The following is a 12,263-nucleotide window of genomic DNA, read 5'->3' on the forward strand; positions in this document are numbered from 1 at the left end:
TAACATGGGATGACTGGGAAAAGAATATTTGCTAATAGTGCTTCCCAGCGGATAAATGATTCATTTGGTAGTTCCAACTAGGAGGGAGTGTCAAAGGTTATGTTTGACCTGTGGTCTATGTTTAGATATGGGGGATCTTAAGATGCCGTAGTTAGCTCAGCTCCAAACATATCATTATCTAAGGGTGGACAGAAACCGATAACAAACTGAATGTGAAAGGTGTATTGGTATCAGATATTCCAATAATGACGGTATCAGTGAAGATGATTCTGATAAATTATACGTTTGGCGAATTTAAAGCCGCTGTCGGTGAACTGGTGAATTCTAAATTATTTCAATTTGGTCTCTGATTGTCATGAAATGCCTTTTGATGATAATGATGTTTATGATTTAATTTAATGCTGTTTGTAATGTTGATATAATAATTATGTTCATTAATGAAATTTGATATTGATTTTATGCTCACAATAGTTGTCATCAATCAGGAGACACGACTGTCACTGTAGTAGCCGTTTACTGAAACAGTGGACATGGCCGCTGCAGAAAATACTGTTAACGGACAACATGGCTTTGTCAAGATTCTTTGGTACACAAAGAAAACAGTTATAGAGTACACAATACAGATGTTTTCTACTTACAAGCTTATATGACAAGAAAAAATGTTCACTACTTAAAACAAGAAACGTATAGGCTAACATTGAACAGTTTTACTTATCAATTACATTTGTATGTTTCATGCAAAGAGGATACTCAGCATGATGATGGTCACATGTTATCCAGACATAATTACAATACTGATTGTCTTCTGTAAGAGGGGATGTGGGGTCTACTTTCAATCAGTACCGTTTGCTATTTTGACTGCTCACTGTGGAATTCTCCTCCAATCCTTCCCGCGTTGGCCACTTGTGCATCTGAGTGCGGAGTTTGTCATCACTGACGTGCACGTCTGTCGAGATCATCCGACAGATGATCCTTCGGGTACATATCCGAGGACCTGGACGGCCATGGCGAGACATTGACGTTTGGTGTATGAAGTTAGTCAGAAGTGAAACCAACTGTTTGTGGCCTAGCGTCATCATGTTGAAACAAACTCTCTGTCGATTGATAATCGGAAGAAAATGATGTTGAAGAATTTAGTCGAAGTCAAATCGTTGTGTGCAAGACATGACTCACACCATCACGCTTCCGCTATCGAATATGTCGACTTGTCGAACGAAACTCGGTGCAAAACGTTCATTTCGACGTCAGTAGACAAGCTCTCTTCCATCTACACATCGGAGAAGAAATCATGTTTCATCACTGCTGAGAATCACTACCAGCAGACCCGCCGCCATTTTGTCAAAGTTCATGTTTGTACTGTGATCGTAGACTGCGTACGTGGGCGTCGAACCTAACCACTCAATACAGGGACAACTACCGGTCGTCTGGTACTATTTCCCAACTCTGGCCGACGGTTCCTTATTGCTTCTATTGGTCCGATATCCAACTCAATCCAAGCACATGTCCTCAAATTATCAATGTTTCTGGTGGCATCAGCGAAGTCCGCATCGAGTCAAAAGACGAGGGGTTTCATTGATAGTAACCGTGACAGATGGCAAAGTTCACACGACAAGAGGTGACATTATTTTCCTGAAATCTATATTCACAGAGTTAATCATTCTTACGAATTTCAAATATTTAAGGACACTCCGTTCGATTATTGTCTTAAAAGAAACCTATTTTTCGGCCCCAAAAGAAGTCTACTGTATTTCCTACATTACCGTCTGCGAATCTCTGCCCATAAATAGCTCGTGAAAATAGTAACAAATGATACAACGTACACCATGGAGCTAAAGAGTTCGCGGGCGGTGGGGTAGCCTAGTGGTTAAAACGTTGGCTCGTCAAGCCGAAGACCCGGGTTCGAATCCCCACATGGGTACAATGCGTGAAGCCCATTTCTGGTGTCCCCCGCCGTGATGTTGCTGGAATATTGCTAAAAGCGGCGTAAAACCAAACTCAGTCAGTAAAGAGTTCGCTTCCTTACTTTCGCTGTTCGTTACACGTGATAGTCATTTCCGCCAGTTTGGATTTTATTCTCCATGTACGCCTGTGAAAAATTGATTTATTACCGCAAACGAGTCGCGTTCCAAAGATTTAATTTATTTGACTCCCAATTTCGTTCATGGTGATAAAAATATTGCATGTACATTATGTACGCCTGTGTACATCTGCGTTCAGGCAGTGTAGCTTTTCAATTATGGTAATTAGTTATATGCGTTTGAAGACGAAATCTGTCGTCCTAATTTCTGACATTACACCTCATAAACTAAACTAGCAGATGTCTACGTGTAATAGACACTTCTGTTTCAGTCAGTGTAGCTTTTTAATAATATTGCGTTTAAAAACGAAATCTGTCATCCTAATGTTGAGACTGAATCTCATAGCCCCTTTAACCAGCAATGCAGCGCCATGCAGGTGGTTGATGGCGTCCCACAAAACAACGAAAAGACAAGTTTTATTGATTATAGCAAGACATCGTTACTGCCAAAACACTCAGAAATGATCTGCGGAACGTCAGTGGTGTTTCCACTCAGTGTGTAATGGACTCCGTGAGGCTTGTCTCCAGTCACTACGGGAACCTATATTTGTAGCCTGCTGACCCGTCATCAGAGACAGGCGCGTTTCACTTATGAATTGAGATAATGGTGCCCGAGTTTGGTGCAGGCAAGGAGAAAGATCCAGAAATCCAAGCACCGAACAGGACCGCTATGGAGGGGGCATGATTTGGGAACTGGATGAAGATCCCCATGTCCTTCTGCGGGGCACGATTACAGGTGTGTGCGCTACAGGGCCCCGTTTCACAAAGCTATCGTGGCGCTACGACTATCGTACTCCTATACTGTAACATAAACTTACGACAGTCGTAGCGCTACGAGAGCTTTGTGAAACGTGGCCCAGGGGTGACACACGTGTTGAATGAACTGAAGATCGCCCTCGAACCACGCCCTGTTCGGCTGGTAAATCATAACTAATATCCCCCCAGGAACCAGCCAGAGAGAATGGAAGGATGTTGCCAGAATGAGATCCAATCACGTAGATCAGACACGGGTTGTTGACTGTTGCTTGTTTCAGGAACAATACAGTACAGCGCTTCAACAGCTGACGCCAGCATCCCATCTCAGAACGCAATTCATTCCAACGGAGCATTTGGTTATATTTATTCAGCTCATAAATAGAAAAAGTGTACAACATATGTATTCATAAGTATACGTGTTCATTTATGGACAACATTCTACATATATTATACTGACATCTAGTTGAAGGTTTTGCTCGGATTTGAGACAATTATTCAAGACGTAAAATCTCTTCTTTGAGTGGCATATTAGAAGTTTGGACGTTCAATATTGAACGCAGGATTGACTGCTTGATAACGATACAAGAATCTGTATCGAAACGTCGCACTCAACATGTTAAACATTCTGAAGTAACTGTTGTTATCCGAGAGACGGTGGGGTAGCCTAGTGGTCAAAGCGTTGGCTCGTCACGCCGAAGACCCGGGTTCGAATCCCCACATGGGTACAATGTGTGAAGCCCATTTCTGGTGTCCCCCGCCGTGATGTTGCTGGAATATTGTTAACAGCGGCGTAAAACCAAACTCAGTCAGTCAGTTGTTATCCGCAAAGTTTGTTCAATATAGTACTAAAATCTCGTCTGCAGAAAAACAGAATCTTTAAACCAGCGCGCCAGTCAACGTTTGATTGCTAGGTTTTAAACCCGAGGACACTTCTTTTCAGGACTTTTGGGAACATAGATCTATAGCTCTGAACATGACACGACTGACTTGTTCGACCCAGCATTGATCTCAGACCATGTTACATACAATATACATGGCCGACACACACATTTCCATAATGGACCAGACTTAACTGATCGATATAAACATAATTACTTGGTCCCCTCCTTCAGAAGATGGTAGATATGCCAGATTCCACAGATTGTGCAGATGATTTGACTCAAATGTAATTAAGGTGACGTAGCACACTGACATAGTGCGACTCTCAGCCGGAGTTGGGAGAGGTCTCTGAACGTTTACTGCCACCGTTGACACTGGTCACTACGTGATATTGGCGGTGGGGTTTAAGATCGGCTTAACGATTATTGGTCTGGAACGTGCATTAACGTGTGTGTTGGGCTGCTGGTACAAGTCAGGACTTTGTGGGTTATCCCCATAGCGACAAGCGTCAGGCTGGGTACCAATAAGTATATTATGACGTCAGTGTCTGATCGAACCACCTACCTTACAATCTCCCGGCAGACACTCTATCCACTAGCTTATGGAGTCGGTTATACACTCCAGTTTAAAGAGTGAGTGAGTCAATATTTAACCAGGCAACTGCACCTGTTCAACCTTACAGCGATAACAACTTAAACAGTCATCAGAAACATATAGACTCAGACTAGTTTATTCAATACTATAGGCCTTATGACCTAAGGTACAATGACAGCAGAATATTATATTTTGTCACGTGGATGTGACATAATAAACAAAACTTATAATTAAGAACGGCGTGCGTTAAATACATGCTTCAAATATAATGATAGTAATTTGATTGTTTGTGGATTTTGTGAAGAAATAAGTTTGATGAGGTTACATTTGTTTGGCACAACAGAAGTTAGCCAAGGTAAATATTTCATTCGAAGTGCAGAATATTTTGGACAGGAAAATAGCATGTGAACTTCATGCCTATATGTGAACATATAGGCATCCTATTAAGCCAGCTGACTGGCACAAACCATCTTAACCAAAATACGACCATAAACTATAAAACTGTATCACTGGACCGTCTTGGGTTGGTTGACTAAAGAGGCATCGGGGTCCTACTCGATGAGCGTCCGAATTTAATAGCACCCGCCCCAACACGAGGCTGAGGTGCTCTTTACAGCCCGGGATAGCCACATTTAAGAAAAACAGAGCTGAAAATGGCTCGACCGACAATGGGCATGGTTGAGTGATGGTATGAATGTGGCTCTACCGGCAATGTGCTATTAGCTAATCCATGTTACCGTAAATAATGGATATCAAAGTCCAGGGCCTCCTTTCACAAAGCGCTAAGGTGATCGTAAGTCACTAAGGTAACCTTAGTACAATGTTAAAGAATGGGAGGTTTACATTAGTAAAGGCTGCTTCGTGAAATGAGCCGCAGGTCCCGATTTCTCGAAACAAACTTAAGTTTTTACTCAAATTTCAAACTGAGTTTGACAATTTGAAACAGCTGAGTTTCTAACTCAGTTGCATTTCTAAGAACCAAAACAACTCAGGTAGCCTATCTACCAAAGTCAGATTGTCTGCTTAATTTAGGTTCAATATCAATATCAGTATCTTGTAGGAAATGCATTTTCCCGCTTTTTCACAAATTTGAGAAAAAAACTCAAACTTAAGTGAAAAAATTAGACTTAAGTTTGTTTCGAGAAATCGGGGCCAGATCACGAAAACAAGCTGCCTCACGTAGGTACTCAAACACCTTTTACGAATTATTTATCTAATGATTATACAACGAATTATTAATTTCTTTGAAGGATTTTAACTTATGAGAGGGTCAAAGGAATTCAATGTTTTATCCTTTTCTCATAACTGTTTGAGATAAGAGCTGTTGTTGCCTCGGTTATTAGGTTTACATTCTTGCTAAAAACGGAAAAGGCAATTTAGAAGAATAACCATTTATAGCACAAATATACTTATATACATATGTAACTCCTAACAACTCTTTCCATTTCATTGCTGTTTTTAAGCAAAATGTATGAGTAGATTTTCCAAACTGAGTATTTTTGCCGCTGTTGCGGTAATGACACTTTGATTTAAACTGACTGACTGTTTGGTTTTACGCCGCTTTTATCAATATTCTAGCATCATCACGGCGGGGGACACCAGAAATGGGCTTCACACATTGTACCCATGTGGGGATTCGAACCCGGGTCTTCGGCGTGACGAGCCAACGCTTTAACCACAAGGCTACCCCACCGCCATTTTGATTTAAAGTTGAAACGTCACAATACGGTTTATGGAAAGTTGTCCAAACTTCTCTGCTGATGCAATATACCAATCATACAAGTAGTTTACATGAAAACATAAAGAAATGCACAAGATACAAATACAGTTTTCTTAAAACAAAACCTGAAATTGTCCTTTTCCATAGAATAACCCATTAGCATGTATCATTTTATCTCAGAACAGATTATTTACATCGAAATTAAGATAATAATCTACAATAAAAGCAGAGAATGCAAGATGCAAGAACAAAATAAACATAAAAAGATTAATGTTATCATATGTTAACTAAAAACTTCGACGAGGATATAGAAGCCGCCCATCATATGTCAACTAAACAAACAAAGGACAAGTCACTAAAACAAGTGTAATCCATTGTGATCAATGGCTGACGCTTATTTGAAAACACGGTATTGATTCCCTTACTTATTGTGGCTTTCGCGGCGATTCGCGGCACCGAGGTTTGCACTTGAGATGTGGCTTTAGCGGCAATTGGTATTTTTCAAATGTGGCTTCCCAGGCGGACAGCGGGGTGCGTGCACATGCTGTAGCCCGGTTATTAGTGAGTGAGTGGGTTGAGTTTTACGCCGCACTCAGCAATATTCCAGCTATATGTTGGGCAGAGTTATTAACACTGTGGAGGAGGGTTCATGTACTTATTGTTTACGGATATCATGACAATGCTGTTGATAGCTCTGGCTAGCTACAGTGGATGAAATAGCCACACAAGTATTCTGGATGTTGACAGATAAAACAGTTCACGGGGATGTTACGAGTTCAGCTTGGCGTTAATTCGTTATCTAAAAAAGATAGCCTGACACATACGTCAAAAAATCATGTTCTTTATAATATATTTAAATATTGGACAATATGTTTCGGAATCATAAATTTCACAAGGAAAAGTTTTGTCTCCTGAAACGGCTTCCACAGACATGCATATTATGATTGAAAACTGCCATTTTCTACCGAATCTATAAATATTCATCGTCAGATAATGTTTTCCAATAAATACACACGAGTGTAGATACAATTATGCGAGACGATACACATCGTGTTTGACAAGAGCTTTGTGAAATGCGAGAAAAAACCTTCAGACAATGTTTGGTATTCATCCCGGGTTTGTGCATAGGAATTCGAGATTTGTCCACAGATGTATCGCACGACTCCACATTCTCAGTACTATGTTGATTGCGATCCTAGATGCCTAAGGGACGTCTCACAAGTCCAATAAGGCTTTGACATGGTGGACACTCAGGCGCTGTCAGTATTGACAAACGGTTCTGGCAGTCATGACTGTACAGTATGGCGAATATTGAATATAGCATTGACAGTGTTGACTCGACGGCATAAAAGTGCTGACGGGTAATTGCAGTGTGATTGTGGCACCATGCTTGTGAAGCAGACTGTCAGTATCGAGGGAATGTGTTAGAACCTACGTTCTACAGACAACCTACACTTTGTTAATCCGATAAGCCACGACTTCAGTGAGCGATCTTTCTGCAGTCAACCTTGACTTCCACACACGTTGGCGCCAAGTGGAGTTAACCCTTGACGTAAGTTGTCACATGGTAAGACTGCAAGCCATGACTTCAAGCCATTGTTGACGTGGAGTGTTGATCATGCACTACAGTACTTTCAACTACAGGTCGACCAGAATACAAAACAACAACATCCACACGAATATACATCAGGTTTTGAGTGTCGGTTGGACATGCTCACCCACTTCGAGTCCGTTCTTGCTGAATAGTTGCGTGTCCAGAAACATGAGGACATGTTTAACTCGTTTAAGGTTGAACCTGAATATATCTACCATAAATTTAAACAAATATTATCATAAATGTTTGTATTTTTTAAATGTATACATAAAACTGGAGCTGCAATTGTCAAAGCATAAACCTGTAACCTGTAAATGTGCGCTTGTTTCAACTTTGTAATTCATTTTTAATGTAGGTATTTGGCCTTTATAGGGAATATAATGTCTGTCTGTCTGTCTGTCTGCCTGAATATATCTGCCAAGATATATAACGCATAGAGCAGAACAATATATCTGTCATTATCCCCATATCATTCAGTTAGCTATAAATTATGTGTTTCGACGATAGTACAGCAGCGTGAGGTTAAAGTTAAGAAAATAAGTTAGGTTCCTTGAATAAATATGAAAAAACTTGGCACTTTCGTTCAAACATCACAACATTTTGACGTTTTGGAAAATTGCCAATGTCATTTCTTCCTTATCCCTTGTCTTTTCCTATTAAACCATTTCTCTCACAGGTTAGAACAATTTTCGAAATTGAAACAATAACCTAGCAGACATAGGTACGAAAACATATTCAATATGAAATCAACAAAGAAATGTTTAAAAAGCATAATTATAAAATTAACTAGGTCTTGATTTCAATACAGATTATTGTACAAAATGCAATGGTAGAACAAATACGTTGGCAGTACAAAACATATTGGCAGTTGCGTAAGAAATAACGGCAGTAATAATATTCACCTACCAACATTAATGACTTCTAAAATATGCCAAGGCTGGATATTAAGGTGAAAATCCGCTCTTCACACAACTTTTGGTAACAAAAAATGTTAGAAGACTGAGACATGCGTTTGTCCGTAATATAGTTTTTTAAAATTGGCAGGTTAACCTATGACACTCTCCAGACGGTCCCTGCCTGGTGCTCGGCATTAATGGGTACAACAAGGACTGGTCGGCTCAGAGTCAGTATAATGTGTCTGAGTTGGGTATTCATGCTTCACTGCGGCATGGTATCTCAGTGGGCTAGCACTATAAAACCAGCTTAAGTCTGGGCTAGTACAAGCAGCCGCACATACACATACACACACGCATGCACGTCGTCATATAAGCGAAATATTCTCAAGCACGACGTTAAACCCAATTTCACCTCACCTCACCTCACCTCACTTCACTCTCCAGACCACTCTCAACGCCAAAAAGCACCTACTTATAGCATCTTTCACACAACTGCTTACATTAGTCAGTAATACAATCCCGACAACTTATAACTAGTGTTCGAACAATCTTATGAACTTCGACTGAATCATACCGTAAACAATATGAACAACATTATTCAATTATAAATAACATTCGTGAAAGATTAGTCTTGTGACACCCTTCAGCCATCTACCAACAGTGCTTCCCAAATAGTCAAATAAATGAAAAGAAATGTCAGAAGAAACAAGATGAGCTACTGAAAGCAGGAGCAACATCATCTTAACTGTGCAAACAGGCATGTTTACACAGAAGTACTGCACTTTCCTCCACTGTGTACTAATCAGCTATCAGGCTAATAAAATACCGCCATTCCTTATCAGAACCCATTGCAATCCGACTGGTCATATGGACGTTTCAGCCTCAACAAGATCTTGGAGAGTCTAATTATCTCAGCTCATAAATGGGGCATGGCCACTTGAACAGTAAGCAGTCCCTCTGGAGATGGAAACGATTGAAAGCATCTGAAGCCTACATGTGAAGGACAGGCGTTTCTGTGGGCAATAAGTGGGGAGATAGTCTGACAGAAGGGCTGTTGTAGGAGATGCCCCCTGGGTCCAGCGACTGGCAGAGTGATTTCTCCTCACAGGAGATCGGACATCTTTATTGACCACTAGCATGTTAAGTGCAAATTTGGTGATTTGGCAGTTTCTGACCTTTAGTATAGGCCTGGGCAGACTTATGGGTGATGTTGGAATGTGCGGTGATGTAGTGTTGCCGTCACTGCAGACACTGCTGTATGTAATTATATAGAATTATCCACGAGATATATAACAACTTGGAGGCAACATTTCAGGTCGTATACCTCCCGCATGTGTGATGGATGACCAAGAACTATGATGATTAATCGGTGAGGCGATTTGCGAATGAACACTGCGCTCAGTCTCTGACGCCGACAAGGAAACAGACACCTGTGATATTTCCCAAGCAAGTCTACAATACCTTTGGAAGTCTAAACTGTTACGTTTCTGCAAATATGATATTCCCTGTGCCCTTGTCAACATATATTGAGACCTTTAAACCAAATATATTTTTTAATATTTTCAGTTCCGAGTTTGAACGTTCGTCCAGCTGTTTTAATTCGTTTGTAAAGTGTTTGTTTGTTTGTTTGTTTGGCATTTAACGCCACACCATAAATTACCGTGGTCTGTAAATAATATAATAATAATATAATAATAATAATAATAAATAATCGAGCCTGGATGAGGCAGTATCATGCTCAATATCATGAGCATCCATCTACGCAATTTTTATACGATGACATTTCAGTGTGCAAAATAGCCACTGGCCCGCTAGCCCGTGGCTAGTAAAAGTCCAGTCGGGCCAGTAAATCTCCAGTCACTGGCCCGAATGACTAATGCATTTTCATGGGGCCATTTTGTAAATATCAACTCTCCGACTTACTTAAGTTAATTGAGCTTAAACAAAATATTTCAGACATTCAGACATGTGGTTTCTTTTATGTTTTGATGGTATTTTACGTTTTCGTAATCTTTTGCTTGGTTTCTGCATTCAAATTTCGAGCTGGTGAATTATTTTGTGGGCTAATTTTCAGGCATAGCTAGCCCGACTGACTAGCAAAATTTGGAAACTATTTCACACATTTACTGAAGTGATGACAGTGGCCATGACACTGGCGACTTCACTACAGTACACTACACTGCACAGTTCGCCTGACGATGGCGAATCCGAATTAAGTGTTTGTTCGAATTTACATATTCGGCCAGACTGGTTGTACGTCCCTTTTCAGTAACTCGCCCTGTAGTTTTATGTAATAGGCGTGATGAGCTAGTTATGTGGTGCGAGGAGACCCCTAGATGAGCATTCTGGAGAAAGACCTCTATAGTATTTGAAAACGTCTTTAAACACTTCCTGATATAGACATTTTCAAGTATTATGCCTGATATAACTATAACAATCCAGAAAATATTTATTCACACGAGACAGTGTTTAAATAAATCAGAAATTGTCATTAAGATGAGATACTACTTCCCTATCAACTTCTTCGCACACACATCTTGAAAATTCTAATGCAAAGCTCATCCTATTGACTGTTTTATTCACCACGGAAACCAACACAAACGTACGTATGTAGAAGGTTGTATTAATCCTGGTTCTTTTAACCAGCGAAATGGAGAAAAGCTATTTTTCTAATTTTATTTCAGGTTAATTCGACCGGAACTGTAGTCATCCACCTCGAGAGTCTGTATTTATGCCGACGAATGGAAATCAGTGGTACGTTTCCTTTATGAGAAGCATAACGGCCCGGCGACGAGAATCTCCTTTCGGCCTCGAGACTTCATACCTGACCTCCGCGCCCTTCTATGTCCACGTATCATCGTACCACCACAATACATCATCCTAATTTAACGCAAGATACTCCCGATAAGGACGGACAAATATTCTCAGACTGATTGCAGGATATTTGCCATACAAAAGAGCTTATTAGGAGGAAATTCCCTTTACGCTAGAATTGCTGCAGCAGTAAGCGTGCTGACATGTTTACGGAGGACCATCCATTACGGGAGTGAGGACGGCGATATCTGTAGGGCTGTAAAGGCTAACCTTACATGATACAGCGGAAGGCAAGACACCAGCAGGACCAGAAGAGGTTCCCAATGAGGACTTTATTACATGATATGTGCTAGAACGAGCATGGAGGATATTAGATTGCAATCAGTGTTGATTATCAGGGGACAGATCTGTTTTGCGTTACTGTAGTCGGATACATGTTCGTCGCCTGCAGGGTTCTCGGGATTCACACATTTAGGGACACTTTCATTGTTATAAAGGTATATATAGCGCCATGGTCAGATTTATTGTGTAAGGGTTGTTCCGGCTACGTCACAGTGGCTTGTAAAAGATCAAGAGGGCAAACGTTTCAGAGAAAGTGTAATCCCAAATATAGCATATGTTACATCTGACCATTTCTAAAAAGCAGTGTGTGTAGTCATAGCTTTCGGACGAGCCCATTTACACTGGTCAGTGGGGAACACAATGTAGGTGATCTGGACTTTCAGTTGTCAGACTTCCGCTTTTGTGTATGGGTTCGAATATGGGATGGAACCCAACCCCCATGAGAACAAGAACCTGTTCTTTACTGTAAAAGTGAGTGAGTTTAGTTTTACGCCGCACACAGCAATATTCCAGCTATGTGGCGGCGGTCTGTAAATTATCGAGTCTGGGCCAGACAATCCAGTGATCAACAGCATAAGCATCGATCTACGC

The 12,263-nt window shown here is 40.7% G+C and overlaps 1 long non-coding RNA gene across 1 annotated transcript; it reads left to right on the forward strand.

Moving 5' to 3' along the window:
• The first annotated feature begins 1,346 nt into the window (after nt 1-1,346).
• LOC124291461 lies at nt 1,347-12,009 on the forward strand. Its single transcript, XR_006902213.1, has 3 exons — nt 1,347-1,358; nt 5,105-5,112; nt 11,923-12,009. It is a non-coding gene; the product is annotated as an uncharacterized LOC124291461 (long non-coding RNA).
• Nucleotides 12,010-12,263: the final 254 nt, after the last annotated feature.

Source organism: Haliotis rubra, unplaced genomic scaffold, assembly GCF_003918875.1.
Source record: "Haliotis rubra isolate DU_JTF1 unplaced genomic scaffold, ASM391887v1 Scf492, whole genome shotgun sequence".
In the NCBI taxonomy this organism is placed as follows: Eukaryota; Metazoa; Mollusca; class Gastropoda; order Lepetellida; family Haliotidae; genus Haliotis; species Haliotis rubra.